The sequence below is a fragment of the Musca domestica genome, unplaced genomic scaffold (genome assembly GCF_030504385.1).
Source record: "Musca domestica strain aabys unplaced genomic scaffold, Musca_domestica.polishedcontigs.V.1.1 12, whole genome shotgun sequence".
Lineage (NCBI taxonomy): Eukaryota > Metazoa > Arthropoda > Insecta > Diptera > Muscidae > Musca > Musca domestica.
In genome coordinates, this window is record NW_026712155.1 from 7173053 (window position 1) to 7191947 (window position 18895).

Below are 18895 nucleotides of genomic sequence, written 5' to 3' on the forward strand. Positions count from 1 at the left end.
ATACAGCTCAGAAATACATTTGCTAAATGTTATCGAGATCGGTTCAGATTTGGATATAGCTCCCATATATAACTTCGTCCGATTTACCTTTTATTGTGCACCAAACGTCTAATATTGGAATTGGCTCCGCCCGACTTTAGGACTTTCCTTACTGGTTTTTTGATTATTTTTTATTTAATCACCGAATTTATGATCCTGGACTACATAAAAATGTTAAAAATAAAAATAGTCCTGGATTGCTAGAAAAATATTTTTCATGGCGCTAAAATCGTTTATTTTTTGAATATGGACTTTTTTATAAAAAAATATTTTACAATTTGTAATGTTATGAAATCGAAAATATCCAGAATTACCCAACAAAATTCCACATATTATAATCAATTAGTTGCAATACTTTCATTATATTTAATTCCATTGCAATAAAATATTTCACAAATTAAAAAAATAAAATATGTCAATTTGGACGCGAACGCGAAAATAAAACAGAGAAAAATTATACCAATAAATGGGGAGGTCATTGCTGTCACATGAAAGTTGTTTCTCTCATGTCATCAATTTTTGCAATTGAATTATTGCAATAAGGCCATAAAAATGTAAACAGCAGCAGCAACAGCAACAACAACAAAGTGCATAAATTGAAACAAGTTCATAGAATTGACATGAGTGAGTGACTAACTATAAACGCATACACGTTTACCCACGCTCCACTTCCCCACCCTCCCCTCGCTCCCACTCTTTCTCTCTCTCTCACATGGTTCATCAATTTATTTATTTATTTATTAATTCACGTTTAAATTGACCAATCGTCATTATTGTATAATTATATCCGGTAAATGCAATTGATTGGCAATAATCATCGTCATTACGTTCGATTTTATGGCTAAGCGTTGAACGTGTGTTGCGGAGTGTGTTGGTGTGTGTGTGTGCGCACTCAATATTCTTTCGAAATCAAACAATAACATTAATGAAACTCTTAATTGCGGAATATTGTTCGGCTTTTGTGCAATTTCAGTTCCAAGTACAAACGTATTAAAATAAATGATTATAATTTTCGGTTATTCACTGGCAATAATGCGAGCCACATTTAGATAAGCAGGCATTTAGAAAAAGAAAAAAAAAACAGAACATGCAATTAGAATAATAACCAAGGTGCATGGCGCCGTTTTTATTATTTTGTGGTTGTTGTGTATGTTTTCTATTATTGCCCTAAGGATTTTACTCAAAATATTCATAAGTGATTTTCATATTTCATTCAATGTCTACATAGAATACATACCTTAACATTTCCAAACATGAAGGACATTTTTACATCAGTGTAATGACATCTTCTGTAAGAAAAAAAAAACAAACATCATTTGTATACCTTCACCGAAATAAATATTTATAAAATTTGGGTACCAAGAATATTATTTTAATTTTGTGAAAAATAATTGGTTCAAAATCTTTTTTATACCCTACAACACTATGTGTTGGGGGTATTATAAGTTTGATTGGGCCAAAAATTATGTAACACCTCGAAATATTGATTTCCCACATAGGAAAGTATATATGGATCTTCCTAGCTCACCGAGCTGAGTCGATCTAGCTATGTATGTCCGTCCGTCCGTCTGTCCGTCTGTCCGTCTGTCCATGTTAATTTGTAATCACTCTACAGGTCGCAATTATGACCCGATCTTCACGAAATTTAGAATGTAGGTGGGGCTTGGACCAGAATAGAACCCTATTATTTTTGGAGATGATCGCCAAATGTTAAGGGGTTAAAATGGACCAAATACTGAAAAAATGTCGGATTTTGCAGTAGCTATACAGGTCGCAATTATAGACCAATCGACGCGGAATTTCGTATGTAGCTAGAGTTTAGGGCGGGGAAGAAGCCTACCAATTTGGGTGGTCATCGGATAATATTTAGCGGGTAAAATAGACCATATCTTTTTTGTTGAAAAAATTCAAAATTTTTCATTAAACCGCGAATATTTTAAATCCCGGCGAAATCTCAAAGCCATGACAAGGTGACTTCTGATCTTTACATTAATGTTAAGATCCAAAAAATCTAATATATAGCAAATATATGCGATATATATGTCTATCAAAGAAGATATGGTTGAAAGATCTCTTATATGTCGAGAACGGCTTAACTGATTTCGACAGTTCGCATTAATTCAGAATGGCCTCTTGGCAGGAAAGAAAAAACGTCTAAAAAAATCGCATAAAAATATCTATTTAAAGATAAAAATATTGATTTTGTAAAATTTTCTCATATTTTTTCAATTTTTGTCATATTTTTGGCATATTTTCATTTTGAATTAAATATTTGGTAATATTTTTACAGCTAACAAAACTAAGTAGTTAGGATTTCAGGATATCATATACAGATCGCATTTATGGCCCGATCCTTACGAAATTTCGCATGGGGATAAGATGAGGGTCAGAATAGAAGCCTACTCTTTTTGGAGATGATCGCCATATATTTAGGGGTTGAAATGGACCAAAAAATTGCAAAATTGTCGGCAGGTCGTAATTATCGCCCGATCCTCACGCACATTTGAATGGGGGTTACCGCACATTGCAAAAGCCAAGCAGTTTCGGATGGCCATCCAAAAATATTCAATGTGTGAAATAGTTTGCCAACTTTTGTAGACAAAATACGAAAATGCCCATTGCAGTGACTTTTTGGAGAATTCACAAATACAGGAAAGACGCACTTCTGACTATTTCGTTAACGCTGATTTCGTTGAAGAATATAGTCAAATGTCTGTATCTCATATAGATGCGTTTCAGTCAAAAACCAATAATAAATGTTAATATTTCGCCACTTCTGAGAGATTATAGGTCTTTGGGAAATATTGGTTCCAGATCTAGGAAGACCATTTACGATATCTACCAATAAATTGGAAATAAGCAAATTCGTTTAAGTTGCTATTATTCGAAAATTAGAGAACGATATCACAATATCTTGTGGAATTCTGTCGAGTATCTCGCCTATATAAACTGTATCGTTTATAATAGTGTTGTAGAGTATTCAACGGTCGGCCCCGCTCGACTGTAGCCTTTGCTTACTTGTTTTTAAATAGAATCAGTAAATAGAAATAGTAAATAGAATCAGTGGTCCGAAATAAATTTTTTATTGGGGACCATGAGGATTTTTCAGTGTATGCATTCTTCTAGAAGAAGAGAATGTCATAATATATTCGCCTAAATGACCTGAAAATCTTGGCATAGACGGTTTTTGCACAGAAGATCAAAAGGTTTTCTAGTGGGAGTCCAAAAAGTCTTCTCCGAAAAAACAAATTCTCGTAGCAGACCAAAAAATTCTCATAGAAGGTCTTTAGAAAAATGGTCTTCTCAAACGGTCTTCTCATAGAAGCCCAGAAGGTCTATGACAGAAGACTAGAAGGTCTTCCATAAGGCATTCTAATAAACCACCAGAAAGTCTTTTCATAGAACACCAGAAGAAGACCAAAACGTCTTTCTATAGAAACCCATGGGGTATTCTCATAGAACACGAGCTTCGGGGTGGCCAGAAGTTCTTCTTATAAGTTAGGTTGCTCTTCTCACAAAAGAGCAAAAGGTCTTTTAACAGAAGAGCAAAATGTCTTCTCCAAGAAGAGCAGAAGGTCTTCTCATAGAAGAGCAGGAGGTATTTCCATAGAAGAGCAAAATGTCTTCTCCAAGAAGAGCAGAAGATCTTCTCCGAGAATAGCAGAAGGTTTTCTCACAGAAGACCTGAAGGTCCTCTCGTAAAAGACCTGAAGGTCTTCTCGTAGAAGACAAGGAGAAAGACCCGAAGATCTTCTCATAGAAGACAAGGCGGTCTTCTCATAGAAGACGTGAAGGTCTTATCATAGAATACCTGTATGACTTCTCATAATGACGTGGAGGTCTTCGTTTAGAAGACCTGGTGGACTTCGTTTAGAAGACCTGGTGGTCTTCGTTTAGAAGACCTGGTGGTCTTCGTGTAGAAGACCCGGTGGTCTTCGTATATAAGACCTGGTGGTCTTCGTTTAGAAGACCAGGTGGTCCTCGTGTAGAAGATCTGATGGTCTTCGTATAGAAGACCTGGTGGACTTCGTATAGAAGACCTGGTGGTCTTCGTATAGAAGACCTGGTGGTCTTCGTATAGAAGACCTGGTGGTCTTCGTATAGAAGACCTGGTGGTCTTCGTATAGAAGACCTGGTGGTCTTCGTGCAGAAGATCTGGTGGTATTCGTGCAGAAGATCTGGTGGTATTCGTGCAGAAGATCTGGTGGTATTCGTGCAGAAGATCTGGTGGTATTCGTGCAGAAGACCTGGTGGTCTTCTTACAGAAGACGTGGAGGTCTACTCACAGAAGACGTGGAGGTCTTCTCATATAAGACGTGGAAGTCTTCTCATAGAAGACGTGGAGGTCTTCTCACAGAAGACGTGGAGGTCTTCTCACAGAAGACGTGGAGGTCATCTCACAAAAGACGTGTAGGTCTTCTCGCAGATGACGTGGTGTTCTTCTCACAGAAGACCTGTAGGTCTTCTCATAGAAGACCTGTAGGTCTTCTCATAGAAGACCTGTAGGTCTTCTCATAGACGACCTGTAGGTCTTCTCATAGAAGACCTGTAGGTCTTCTCATAGAAGACGTGTAGGTCTTCTCATAGAAGACCTGTAGGTCTTCTCATAAAAGACCTGTAGGACTTCTCATAGAAGGCAAAAAAGTATTCATACAGAAGACCCTTCGGTCTTCTTAGAGAAGTTCAAAAGGTCTTCTCCTCACGATAAAAAGGTATCATTTGAATACAAAGTCAATATTTTATATTATACAGTGGACCTCATCGTTTATTTTTTTATATATTTTCATAAAATCCATATTTCACCATGAGATCACACGGCAAAAAAATATGAAATAAACCATTAAAGCTGCTGCTGCTGTTGTTGTTGTCTCATAATGTTTAACTATAATTTAATTATGAGAAATTATTATAAACATTGTAGACAAATAACAGCAGCAAACAGTTATTGTTAATTAAATTATTGAAAATCTACAAAAAATGTGAAGAAGGCAGTCACACGGATCTTTAGATACCCTACAATAAAACTTCAAATTGAAAATCTTGGTGATATTGGAAACGTGATAGCAAAAGCTCTAACGGAAGGAGAGCTATTTTAAAATACAAATTAATTGGAAACGAATTTTCGAAAATTTCCGCTTATTATTTAAATGTAAATTTAGTGCCTAGCTGGTTTATGGGCTAGTGAAAAATGTTGGAGATCATGTGATCATTAAAAAATAATATAACCTAGCTCAGCTCACCTTAATTTGAATTCGAAACTAATCGATCATGGAATTTTACACACTTAAATGATTCCCCCCATTTATCGGTTGCATTTCATTTAACATTCTGACATTACTATCTACATTACGATAGTGTGTACTTTCCCAAAGCAAATTCCAATAAAAAATACAACAACAACAACACCGAAAAAACATGCAATACAAATTAACAACAAATTTGTATTTCGAGTTTATGGGAAATTAATGAGTAAATGTTATTTTTATCAATTAATTATTATTATTATTGTTATAATGTATTCCAAATGAATGAATGGTCGAACGTCGGACTGGCGGGTTGACTGGCTGACTGACTAAATGAACGACTGCAATTTATTAACGATAACTGACATAAACCTATTAAAGTGTAATTTACATTTGAAAGTGCACTTTCATTAAATCACTGGCGTTTTTTTGTTGGCTTCGCTCAAAGTTGCCGTTTTGGGTGCAAAGTTTGTGCTTTTTTTTTTTTTGTTGGAAATATTCGAAGCTAATGACGTCAATGGGGCTTGGAAACCAACCACCAACTGGTAAAACTAACGTTGTAATAATTATAGAGCAATAACGATTGCGATGTGTAATAAATTTCTAGTGGGTATTTTATATGGAAAAGTTTAAGGAAAATTTATTGGAGGATGAAAAGAAAGTAACCAATTATTTGGGGGGAATACGAACACACACATACATGTAAATTTCGTGCTAAAATATTAAAATATAATAAATTGTTTTGCTTAGATACCAGACTTACTCCTCTCGATTTCCGCGAATCCAATGTTCAGCAGATATTCGGCCAATCTAGTGCTAAATTTCAAACCCAAAAGAGGTTTGGGTTTCCAGACCTAACTTTTTTAGTGAACATTATATATAGCCTTAACCTCCTTCTAGCCTCCTTCACAAAATGTAAGATATAGCTTTAAAATTTGATAAGGAACTTTGCGTTGCATGTAGAATTATGGGTTCAAAATATGTTTCATATTGGTCCACGTTTTCGTATAGCTTCCATAAAAGGCTATACGCCGATTTCAAGCATATTTTATTATTTTAGCAATATTTACCAAAACAATTTTCAAAAGGTTGGTCCTTTGAGTTCTCAGTAAGAAGAGACCATTCTTGCAAAAAATTACAAATATACGCACCATTTTTGGTATAAACCTCATATGAAGGTATCCCCCGATTTCGGTTATTTCCGGGGTCTTAACATGTTTCTCCGCGTATTTTTATCTGCAAAACGCTATGTACAGGGTTGCCCATATTTGACGGACCCATCTGGCAACGCCATAACTTTTGACAGAGATGTCACATCGCTTAATGACATACCGCGTTTGAAGCGTCAGTCCAAGCAGATTTTTACCATGAACCAACACACGCCACGCGAGCGCTCTGAAATACTTGAAATTTACATTCAACAGAAGAAGTCAATTGTGAAAACTCAACGTGCTTTTAAAACATTAAAAGATGTGAGAAGTGCGCCTTCTAAGAACACCATTAAGCGTTTATACGAAAAATTTTCGACTGGTAAGGCTCTTTTTAATCCAAAGAGGCCATATAAAAGTCGACCAAGGCGATCGGCCGAGAATATCGCTGCCGTACGAGCCAGTGTTGAGAGGTCCCCAAGAACATCCCAAAAACGCCGTTCTCAGCAGTTGGGCATGGCTCGGTCTACTTTACAACGGATTATTCGCATTGATTTGCATTTGTTCCCGTACAAAATTCAATTGACGCAAAGAATGTTGCCTGCGGACAAGCCTCGTCGATTGGAATGGGCCCAAAAAAACATGGGTCCGTCGAATATGGGCAACCCTGTAGTTAAAATCAACAGATTCCAACACATTTTAATGCGAAAATATCAAAAAATATGAAAGAGGGGTTATAGTCGTTCGGTGACGGCTGTTTCCTGTAAAGATACTCGGGAGACGATGTCCAGTCTTAGGTTTTTTTTTGCTTCGGCAGATCACTGCAGGTAGGTTCGGGTTTTGCGTTTGGGTCGTCAACGACGGCTCGGAAACCATTCTAATTAACTACCAATATATGAACTCCGTATCATACAATGAGCCAAAGCTCCTGTGGACTAATGAGCCGAAGACTCCTGGAACAACGAGCCAAAGTCTCTTGTGGAAAAACGAACCGAAGCCCCAGGTGGAAATGAAATACCGGCCACTTAATGAGAGCCAATTCAGGTTTCCGGCAGTAGCAAGCTTGTCTTGTCGTAACACAAACCGAACGCTATATAGTATCGGCATTACCAAGAGAATGAGAATTATTTGCCTTAGTTGGCGAACGACATATTGTCGAAAGCTGAACTGTTCGTTATTACGCTGATCCCGTTGCTATCGCCGCATATACTTGTGGTCTTACTGTTGCTGTTGTTACAACCCAGCTAACATTTTTTTCCGAGGATCCTGAGTTTAGACTTTTTCCCGAGATCTCTAATTATTATTTTTTTAGAAAATTCCAGATTTTTCTAACTTTCTTCTAGAAATCGGATCGATTTAGAAATACTTTCCGATTTATGTCAGACGTCCCTACAACTCTTGTACCGAATTCGCAAGGACTTCAGAATCGGAAATTTCAGCAGAGATTCATACCGAATTCGGAATAAAATGTTACCTGGGTATTGATACAATGGGTGCGATTGCATGTTCTTACTAATGTATGTGATGAAATCATTACGTTATAGAACACCTGGTTTGGAACCGAGTACTTCTTACAAAGTATTTTATAAGACTATCAAGGCCAGAGGCCTTGGTTATATTTTTATACTCTCCACCTTGAAAAGGAGGGTATTTTAACTTTCCGTTTATAAATCCCAGAAATACTTATGTCGTGCCCGAAGTATACATATTCTGGATCAGCGTTAATTTCACGCTACCTTTCGAACGAATTTAAATTGAAGCTAAAATTTGGCACAACATGTGTATTTCGCCAGCAGGTAGGTTAAGTTCGTAAATGGACCATGTCGGTCCATGTTTTCGTATAGCCCCCATACCTCTCAATATTCGGTATTTTGTTGATTTTAGAGACATTATAGAGCGGAATTGTTTCAAATTTCGTATTCGGTACTACATCCTATGACAAAAAATTTCTTATACACGTCCACGACTTCGTATAGCGCCTATATAACGATACCTTCCGATATTGGGTATTTTGATGATTTTAGCGACATTTTTACCAGAATTGTTTCAAATTTTGTATTCGAAGTTCGTAATGGGTACTACAGCCTATGACAAAAAATTACTTTTAAAGGAACATGTCTTCGTGTAGCCCCCATGCAAGGGTTACCAATTGAGAAATATTTTTCGACGAATTTTATTTTGAAAATTTTCAAGTTTCTTCAAAATGGTGGGGGTTATTAAAAATTCATCCCGCCAGAACTTAAGTGATTTTTTACCTGTTTCTTTTACAGGGACGGACACTTTTAGTAAGTCGTTTTAGGGTTAATTTTTTTCAGTCGTATTGATGCATTCACTTTTTGGCTAAAATGAAAGGTTCGAAAGAAAAAAATGTTGAAGGGTGTGGAGTTTGTGATCTCTAGTTAGGGCATGTAAACTTTTAAAATGCCGATACACGTGCCACATATTTTCGAACGGGATTTTCCTTTTTCTATTCAAATTATTTTTCATTGTTGAAACCCACGAAAAATGTTATCCATTTTTGGGTTTCAGCTAAAATCAACGGATTCCTAGGAATCTTTATTCGAAAATTCCAAAAAGTGTGGAACAGAGAGCCCCACTTTCATAATCTACTTCGATTTCCTGCTAATTATAGAGCAAATTTAATTTTTTCGCACAGTGTTTTCGAACAAAAATCGGGATTGGATTATTTAATTTAAATTTAATTTTTTATTGTCATTTATTGAAAACTTCGAAAAATTTTATTTCTCTTTTCTGAGGATAAAAAATGCATATATAACAAGTAAATGATAAAGTTAAATTTGATTCGAAAATTTAAATTTAATTACCAGGATTATTCAACCAGAATTTCTCAACCACCCTCCTTAATTTTCAAAAATTATTTCGAAATTTAATTAATTAGACCGCAACACCTTGCAATTAATTCGCTGCAATGTCTCACCTCTCACAAATGCATTTTCTACAAAAAGAAAATGAATTCAAAAACATTTCGAAACAATTAATTGTGATCATTTAGACTGAGAAATAAGGCCACCATCCCATTGCATTGCAGATTTCTCTCAAAGATGTAAACTTACAATCTCATTGGATGCTCGGCGGAAAAGTGGAACATCCTCTCATGGCATTGGCATTGAATTTGAATATTCGGCCAAATTAGTCTCATTGTAAAATTACGGGCGGAATGTGATTTTCCTAGAAACCCATCCGAATTGAATTGAATTTACACATTTCATTAAGAAGGCACAAAAAGATTTGAAAAATAAAACACACATTGCGAAAATATTTTGCCAAACAAAAAATTCCGAGCAAATGAGCAAAAAACAACACACACAAAGTTTGTGAGCGGTGATTTTTGTTGTTGTTGTTTTTGTGATAAACAAACAGACAATGATCCGAACCTAGGACAACAATACAATAAGCAACCCAGATACAACGACGTCTCCTACAGCTTATGTCTTGGAAAATCCGAAAATTCCCAAAAGATACGAAGATCGGTGGAAATGTAAGTAGTAGCAGATATTGCACAATCGCCCCAAAAAGAGAAGCGGAAGTGGATTTCGGTTCTGTCAATTCAACGCAAAGTTAATTAATATTCTTGTTGGTGTGGTTACCTTGGGTAATTGGGTTGGACAGACAAAAATATATATGGGCCTTTAAGCCGCCTATACACAGTAGCTATGCGTGTGTGTGTGTAATAATTTTCGTTGAGAATTTTGTTTGTAATTGCATTAATTAGTGGTTGTGCTTCGGCCCCTTTGGCTCGCCTTGCCTTATGATTACACAATTGGAAATCGTTAAAGCAAACATTGTCAAACGCAAAACAGCTGTCTAAGCATTAATAATGTAAGCGGAAAACGTAATTATTTTCACCACGGCAAGTATCCGCCGCACTCGCTTACATTCAGTAAGTGCTCGTCCAGTGTGTACGGGTATGTGTGAGTAGTGATGAGGTAGTGCTATTTTTTTTATCGAAATGTGTCTAAAATTAAATCACGTGCCATGAACATGATTTATTTCGTCAATTAGTGATGACACAAGTGTTCAACGTTTTGCCCATCAGGGTGATGTACATGTGGTGGGGTGGCATGGGATGTGGGGTTGGCGAGCTGAAAAGCACAGGAATTTCAAATTGGGAGATCTTTGTCGTTTTCATTTTGGGGAGGCCAAAGTAGCAAAACAAATTAATGACAGATTTCTGTTTTTTGCAAGCAAAAAGGGGCGATCAAAAGATCAAACATTTTCCCCAGGAGGTTTTGGGGGGAGGGTTTGATTTTTGACGCTCTCTATGTTGTAATTAATCAAAACGGCAATGATTTTTTTTTTATTTTTTAGCACAGTTATTGTGTATTATATATGTAATTGTCTTTAAGGAGTCATTAAGGAATATTCGGCCAATAATCCTCAATAATGATGATGAGTTGCTTCAGGACACTCGAAATAATTTGTGGAGAGGTCTACATGACACGAGTTTTAATTTATGAGAGTCTTTGAAAATATAGTTTCAAGGACTACAAAATCTTATTTTGCGGATATCCTAAAATATAATCGAAGATAGTTCAAGCATATCAATCCGACTTATAATGAGGATTTTTCATACCCTCGGCCATATGGCTACAGAGGGCATATATCGTTTGATAGGCCAAAACGTGCCTCATTGATAAAGCGGTTTTAGACGCTAGGCCTCCTTGGACCAAATCCGCTTTAGGTCATTTGTAGTCGATCTGCTGGCCAATTCCCTAGGTCTCTTTGGACCAAATCTGCTTTAGGTCATTTGTAGTCAATCTGCTGGCCGATTTGGTCCAAACTTAGCACGGCGCTTATGATACTTATATTGACTTCGGAGATGGGTAATATCGGCCTTCTTCTTCTGCTACCTTCCCCCACAAAAGGTCAAAAATTTCCAAAAAAAAAAAAAAAAAAAACAAGTAAAAAAGCTGAAAGTTCGGCCGGGCCGAACTTTTAATACCCTCCACCATTTGGTACAAATTTGACAATTTCCAAAAAAAATTAAAATCCGTTCAAAATTCTGTTAAAATCTTAAAAATACTGAATGCATATACGACGACGTGGACCTGCATAGGCAAATTTTTTCATAAGTTTTTACAATATTTAAATGCGAAACTTGAAGAAAAATCTGTTTATAATGTAGCCAACTTTGAAACGATTCCGTTGAATAATGTCGCTATCGGGGGGTATGGAATATGGGGGCTATACGAGGACGTGGACCTACATTGTCCATTTTTTGTTTTATGTTGCAGTATCTATTACGAACTTCAAATACCAAATTTCGAACGATTCCGTTAAATAATGTCGCTTAAATCATCAAAAATACCGAATATTGGGGAGTACCGTTATATAGGGGCTATACGAAGACGTGGACCTACACAGATTATTTTCTGTCTTAGGCTGTAGTATCCATTACGAACTTCAAATGCCAAATTTGAAACAACTCCGGTGAATAATGTCGCTAAAATCATCAAAATTCCGAATATCGGGAGTTACCGTTATATGGGAGCTATATGATAACTTGGGCCTCATTTACGAACTTAACCTGCCTACTGGCAAAATATACATATGTGCAAAATTTTAGCCTTCTATCTCAATTTGTTCGAAAGATAGCGTGATTACAACAGACAGACGGACTGACAGACAGACAGACACACAGACAGACAGACGGACATGGCTAAATCGTCTTAGAATTTTACGCTGATCAAGAATATATATACTTTGTTGGGTCGGACATGAGTATTTCGGGGAGTTACAAACTGAATGACAAAATTAATATACCCTCCATAGTATGGTGGAGGGTATAAAAATATTTCAATGCACAAAAAGTGAAAGGATAATCCAATTTTGTTCCAACGTTGCGAATCCTAGTATTTGCATCACAGGCGTTAAGAATTCCCGTTATCAGCGCAAAAATCGTAGATTTTCAAATTATTTTTTTCGAGAGCACTAGATTTTTTTACAAAACATTTTTTGCAGAAATCTGGAATCTAGAAGTGCGCATTTTTCATAATTTTCCAGGACTAGACTATCAGGCAAATAAACTTATATTGACTCCGGAGATGGGTAATATCGGCCTTCTCCTTCTGCCACCTGCAAAAGGTCAAAATTTTCCAAAAACAAAATATTTCACTGCGCAAAAAGTGAAAGGAAATCCAATTTTGTTCCAACTTTGCGAATCCTAATATTTGCATCACTGCAAGGTCAGGTGCGAAAATGGACAATGAAAGGCTTTAAAGGCGGTAAGAATTCCCAGTATCGGCGCATCGTGGATTTTCAAATTATTTTTTCGAAATCCCTGGATTTTTTACAAAACATTTTTTCCAGTACTCTCACATCTGGAAGTGTGCATTTTTCATATTTTTTCCAGGACTAGACTATCAGGCAAATACTAATGGATTTTTAAATAAATCTTTGTAGATCTATGGACCAGAATGGATTAAAAAGCAAATTTTTGACCCTTTACGAAGGAGATAAGAAGTGAATAGTGGACCAATATTGTCCAGTTCGCTTTCAGGGACTAACTGTTCATCCAATACGAAATTGTACCAAATATGGTACTTTTTGTGGATTTGTAGTATATATTTCCGAAAGCCCCTCTTTATCACAAACCCATCACCAAGGGGGAAATTTCAAAATTCCAGTTTTAGGCATTTCGTGTGGACGTTAATTATAGGTCAGTCAGTCAGTCAGTTATTTCCTACTCTTTTATACACATTATAGAATATATTTTTTTTCGCACATTATAGAATATATTTTTTTGATACAAATATCAGGATTTTAAGAATATGCAAAAAATTGGATCTAAGCTGAATTATTTTCTGTGAAAATTCGGACCTTTTGTGTTGAAGGTACCAAAAGAAGTGGACCGATATTGCACATCTCCATAATCGATTTAATGTTTGTAAAAATATTACGATATACCAAGTTTGGATGAAAACGTACACTCCCTTCGAGAGTTATAATGAACACCAGAAAGACGAATGGTTGGACGGACCGACAGCCCTAGTTCGACTCCAAATATCCTGAAACTGATTTGGTCCAAATATACCTAGTGTCTAAAGCCGTTATTTTAATGAGGTACGTTTTTCGTAAGACTAAGGGTGTAAGCGGCAGACTACTTTCACAGCTAGAATCGTGGATTATTTAAAAAAGTTAAGGGAACCTTGAGTTGTAGTGGTGAATTGTTTAATATTTTAAAGGACCTTTAAAGCTAGAATTGCAGATTTGTTAAAAATTAAAGTCGAGAACATTTCGAAAATATTTATTTAATCATAATAGTAGACTTTTTGGGAGTAGTTTTTAAGCAACCAACGTATACAAAACTGTGGATTTTCAGAAATGTTCCTTTAAGGATAGTCCTGTGAGAACAGCGGACTAAAACAATATTTTCGAAGACTAAAGGGCCTACAATCGTGGACTTTTAAGAACATTTTTCAAACCCTACCAGGCCTATAATTGTTTAGCCTTGGAGGACTCTTTAGACTTTTGTTTTTGATTTCTGAAAGGGGTTTCTGACCATTAAAAAAGGATATTAATGTGCAATTTTTCAAAAAATCACAAAAAGAGATAAAAAAATCTGTCAATGGACATATCTATTAAAAGGATAAAATATGTATCAAGGACCATCAGAGATAATATTGTTTAAAGGACCCTCAGAGGTTAATCATTGATTTAAAAAAAAGGTCTGTTAAAAACCACCAGAGCAAGAAAGGTGGAATCTCCAAATAATTATTGAAGGACAGTCATAGCTAAAATCGTGTATTTTTAAAAATATTTTTAAAAGATTTTCGGAGCGCAAATTAACGATTTTTTAAAATGTTTTTCGAAAACCTTCAGAGGTAGAATCGTGGGCATTTTAACTTTTTTCATGGATCTACAGAGCTAAAATCAGAGAATATTTTAAGAGCATTAATTGTTGCTTTGTTTTCAAAGAGCTAGAATCGAAGATTTTTAAAAATATCTCTAAGGTCCCTCAGGGCTAGAATCGAGACATTTTTATAAATATATCTTTAAGAATACTCAGATGATTTTTTTAAGACTAAAATCTTGGAAATTTAAAAATAAATGTTCAAGGATCCTCAGGCTTTTTCAGGATTCTTTCAGGATTCTTTTCTGGATTTCAGGATTTTTTTAAATATTTTTAGGATTAGGATTTTTAGCAAGTATTTTTTAGAAATATTTATTAAGGATTTTTAATAATGTTTTAATAGATTTGTAAGAGTATTTTTCTAAAATTTTTAAGAATCTAAGAATACCAAATTTATAACAACATTTTCAGTAGGACTATCCGAGTCACAATAATTGATATTTGTAAAGATTCTGCTTCAGGGACTTGATTTTTAAAAAATTTTCCATATAAAAACGTTCGACCTTTAAAAATATTTCTTCGGGAAAATTTTGGTTAAGAATTTTTTTAAAGCCGGTTATACCGAAAATCACAAATTTTTTCCAAAGTCTGATTTTTAAAAACATATTCTTTAAAATATATTATGCGAAGATGTTTTTGAAGATGTTTTTGATATTTTAGAGAATGGTTTTGCAAGGTTTTTAAATAGATCTGACGAATTTTCTGGGCTGGAAGATTCAAGATTTTTTAAGGATGGTCGAGAATAGTTGGAATAAAATTTTAGGTCCCAAATAATGACATTTACAATAAAAGTTCTGAGGGGCCCCTCAGACCTATAGATGCAGAGTTATTTCGCAGTAACACTCTATTCAATTTTTGAAAATATTTTTCAAGGACTGGCTGGAAAATTTGGTGTTTCCTAGGTTACTTCGTAAAAGTTTTAGATTACTTTTACATATACATATTAGGCCTTTTATTTCATTATCCTAAATTTTATGAATAAAACTTAACGAAAGATAAGTTTTTTCTTGTTTTTAATCAGACATTCTAAAAAGTACAAACTAAACGTACAGTTTTGCCAAATGGACATTTGTAACTCTCAAATATTTGTCTACGTCGAGTGTCAATCAATTCAATGACTTACTGCTGCAGCACTTTGTGCCTTGTTATGCCATGTCACGACTCAATTCATTTGCATTTTTGCAGTCATTCAAATATTCAATTTTTTGAATAATTTCCTCAATTTAAAATTTGATTTCTATTCAATTGACGCTTATAAAAATAAATAGTTGGACTATTTTAGACAAATGCTTGGCAGGCTAGTTTATTTTTTGCCTCTTTAATTTTTGTTACACAAATGTAAAATAGAAGCAGTTTTTGCCGTAGTATTACGAACGGGCACATGAATGAATGACGTTTGAAATGAGAACGGCAGTAGCAGTCGCTTACGTTTACGTTTACGTTTTTTCGACTTGTCAATACTTAGCGCGTGTGAACCAATTTGCATACCTTCAATATAATGTAAATTGTATATAAAAGTGTCTATTCATTTCGAAAGGAAAAAATCAATTTCTATAAATAAAATCGAATAGGGATGACGAATTGGAAATGTAAATGATTGTGGGAATGCAAAAAAAAAATCCGCTAACATGACAGCATGACTTAATATCTTCTCTCAATCCATTTGTGTTGTTATATTTGCCACTAAAACCCTCTTTTTCTTCTCGATTCCCATAATCAAATATTTCCTATTGTCATCCCTATATATGTGTCTCAATGTGCACCAAATGCATTTACTCATGTTGAGAGATTGGACATGAGTGAGCAATCCAACATTTTTTGTGATGCATTTCGTTGCATCGTCGTCACATGCCGGTCTGCAATGGTATTTCATTAAACGACACGTTTTGTGTTTTACAAAAGTGTCCTCCATGGTGTCTGATTGAAAAGCTGCATTAGTGGGCCTCACATTAGGTGAGACATTAAATTTGTAGGATGTGAAGAAGAAGGATAATTTTATAAAATTGGTGGGTAGATACTGTTTAAACTAGAATACGTACTGAGAGATTGTTTCTGTAGAAAAAAGCGTTTTTAATATTGTTTCCATAAAAAAGAAGACATTTAACAAAGGTTCTGGTAACACGCCATTTTACATAAATGATGCTAATCAACCTAAGAAACTCACAATTTTTTTAAGAGAAGATTAAAAAAAATCCGAAGCATTTTTAACTAACTGAGGATTTCCACACAGTCAGGTTATCCTTGAAACTTTGTTTAAAAAATGAAATCGCAAAAAAAAAAAACATTTTGAAAGATCCCGATACTTTGACGCGGGTCTAGTTCAGGAAGCCATTTAGATAATTCAGAAATTGCTTCAATTATTGGGCAACATGTCCTTAAAAACATTTTAGAGGTCAGGAAATATTCCAAAACTTCTCAAAAAGACATGAAAATATTTTTTCAAAAAAAAAATTGTTTAAAGTAATTTAGGATTTTTTATCAGGATGCCTTTGAGAACAGTCTTAAAAAACGTTTTTTCAGAAGTCCTTAAAAATATTTGTAAAGAAAATTTCAACATTCTAGGCCCATAAATCCTTTAATAGTATTAACAAAAAATATTCACAAAGTCCTGCTGATTCTTTTTAATCCCCAGAAGTTCTTTAAAAATATAAAAAAATTATTCCCAGAGCTCTTGAAAAATGTTTAAAAAGAAATCCTTTTTTGGCCTGGTTATTCTTGTAATATTTTAAAAATACAACTACGGAAAAAATCTATGAGTCGTATAGGATTCCACGCCAGGGGCCCTTGAAAAATATTTAAAAAATCAGTCCCTATTAATTCGTAGCAAGTCCTTAAAAACTATATTTAAAAGGGACCATTCTAGGCCTAGAAGTCCTTCAAAAGTATTAAAAAACATTCACAAAGTCCTCGAAATATAAAAAAATGAAAAATAAAATTTATATTAAAGTCATTGGAAAATATTTTTAAGGAAATTTTTTCCAGATGTGCTTGAAAATATTTGTAAAGAGATTTCCACCATTCTAAGGCCAAAAATTCTTCAAAAGAATTAAAAAAAAACATATTCACATTATAGAAACCCGCGATTTTTTTCTCGAATTTCTGGGAAAATACTGAAAAAATCATATACGATTCTACGCCAGGAAGTCTTAAAAAATATTTTGAAAATCACTCCCTATTCTTTAATAGAATGAATGCTATTAAAAATCGCCATTCTTGTCCCAGAAGTCCTTCAAAAATCCAAATCCTTGAAAATATTAAAAAAAAAAATTATTTTTTGGGCTGTTTGATCAGATCCCTACCTGGAAATCCTTGAAAAATATTTAAAACAAATCATTCCCGATTCTTTCCTAGAAAGCATTGCAAAAATTTTTTTGAAAAATTTTGTCCAGAAAGCCCTTGAATATTTTCTTTTTAATTCACAAATCTTGTACGGAAAGTTCTTAAAAATATTTCTTTTTAAAACCTCCGTTTTTGCCTGAAAGCCTTTGAAAATTATTTTTAGGCCCAACGATTCTTTTTGAAGGTTCTTGTCCAGGAGGTCCTTCAAAAATGTTTTAAAAAATCTACTATCCCCGAGAAATATTTATAAAAAATTCAAAAAATTCTTCCAGGAACCTAAAAATGTTTAAAAATACAGGAAAGCTGCCTAGGAATTTGAAAATTTCCAATATTTTTCTTAAGAAGTCCTTGAAACTACTTAAAAAAACACTTCCGATCGTGTTCGAGAATAAAAATTACTATTGAACAATGCACGATCTTTGTCCTTGAATATTGTTTTTTATTTTATTTATTTATTTTTATTTATTTATTTTTTTTTTTTTTTGACCAGGAAATCCCTAAAAAATATTGTTAAAAATCCATAATTTGTTTCCTTTAAAAAACATTTTATAAGCAAGTTTTTCGATATGTGTACACATGTTTTGTCCAGGAACTCCTAGAAAAATAATTTTCAAAAATCCCAGATCATCTTAAAAATAAGAAAACTTATTTTTAATTCAATTCACAATTTGTAGGCACGGATTCCTTGAGAAATATATAAAAACCCCACAATCATAGGCCAAGTAGTCTTAGAAAAATATTTTTGTGATTCTTCATTCTTGGACAGGAAATCCTAGCAAATGTTTTATTTTTTTAAATATATACGATTCTTAGTCACAAAAGTATAAAAAAAACTTTACTCTTAGGCAAGAATATATTTCATTCAAATAAAGATTTCTTCAGTATTTCCATTTTTTTTTTTTTTTTTTTTTGAGAAAAAAACTAGAGCTCTTAAAGATCTCACTCTTATTTGAGACCTCTTTGTAAAGATTGCTCTACGACCATGTTTGTCACTGAAACCCACTTAATGTCAGCATTTATTCTTTTACTTTTTTTTTGTACAACAAATATATATTGCCATTGTTGTTGTTGTTGTCAGTACTATTATGAGACATGTGAGAAATGACCAGTGGTAGTCGCTGTTCATAGAAACGCTCGTGTCAATTCTTTTGAAATTTTATTGGCACTAATGTCACATCAATCTGTTTTCTCGGAACGAAAAACGAAACGACATTCAAAACAATTGGACAGCTATTTTGTTTTTATTTTCGATG

At 34.4% G+C, this 18895-nt stretch overlaps 1 protein-coding gene across 1 annotated transcript in view; it reads left to right on the plus strand.

The window, feature by feature from the left end:
- The first annotated feature begins 9566 nt into the window (after positions 1-9566).
- Positions 9567-18895, plus strand: part of LOC101893224 (uncharacterized) — a 58051-nt gene continuing 48722 nt past the window's right edge. Inside the window, exon 1 of the mRNA XM_005190645.4 lies at positions 9567-9929. The gene's annotated coding sequence lies outside the window, so the exon portion shown is untranslated. The remainder of the gene's footprint in view (positions 9930-18895) is intronic.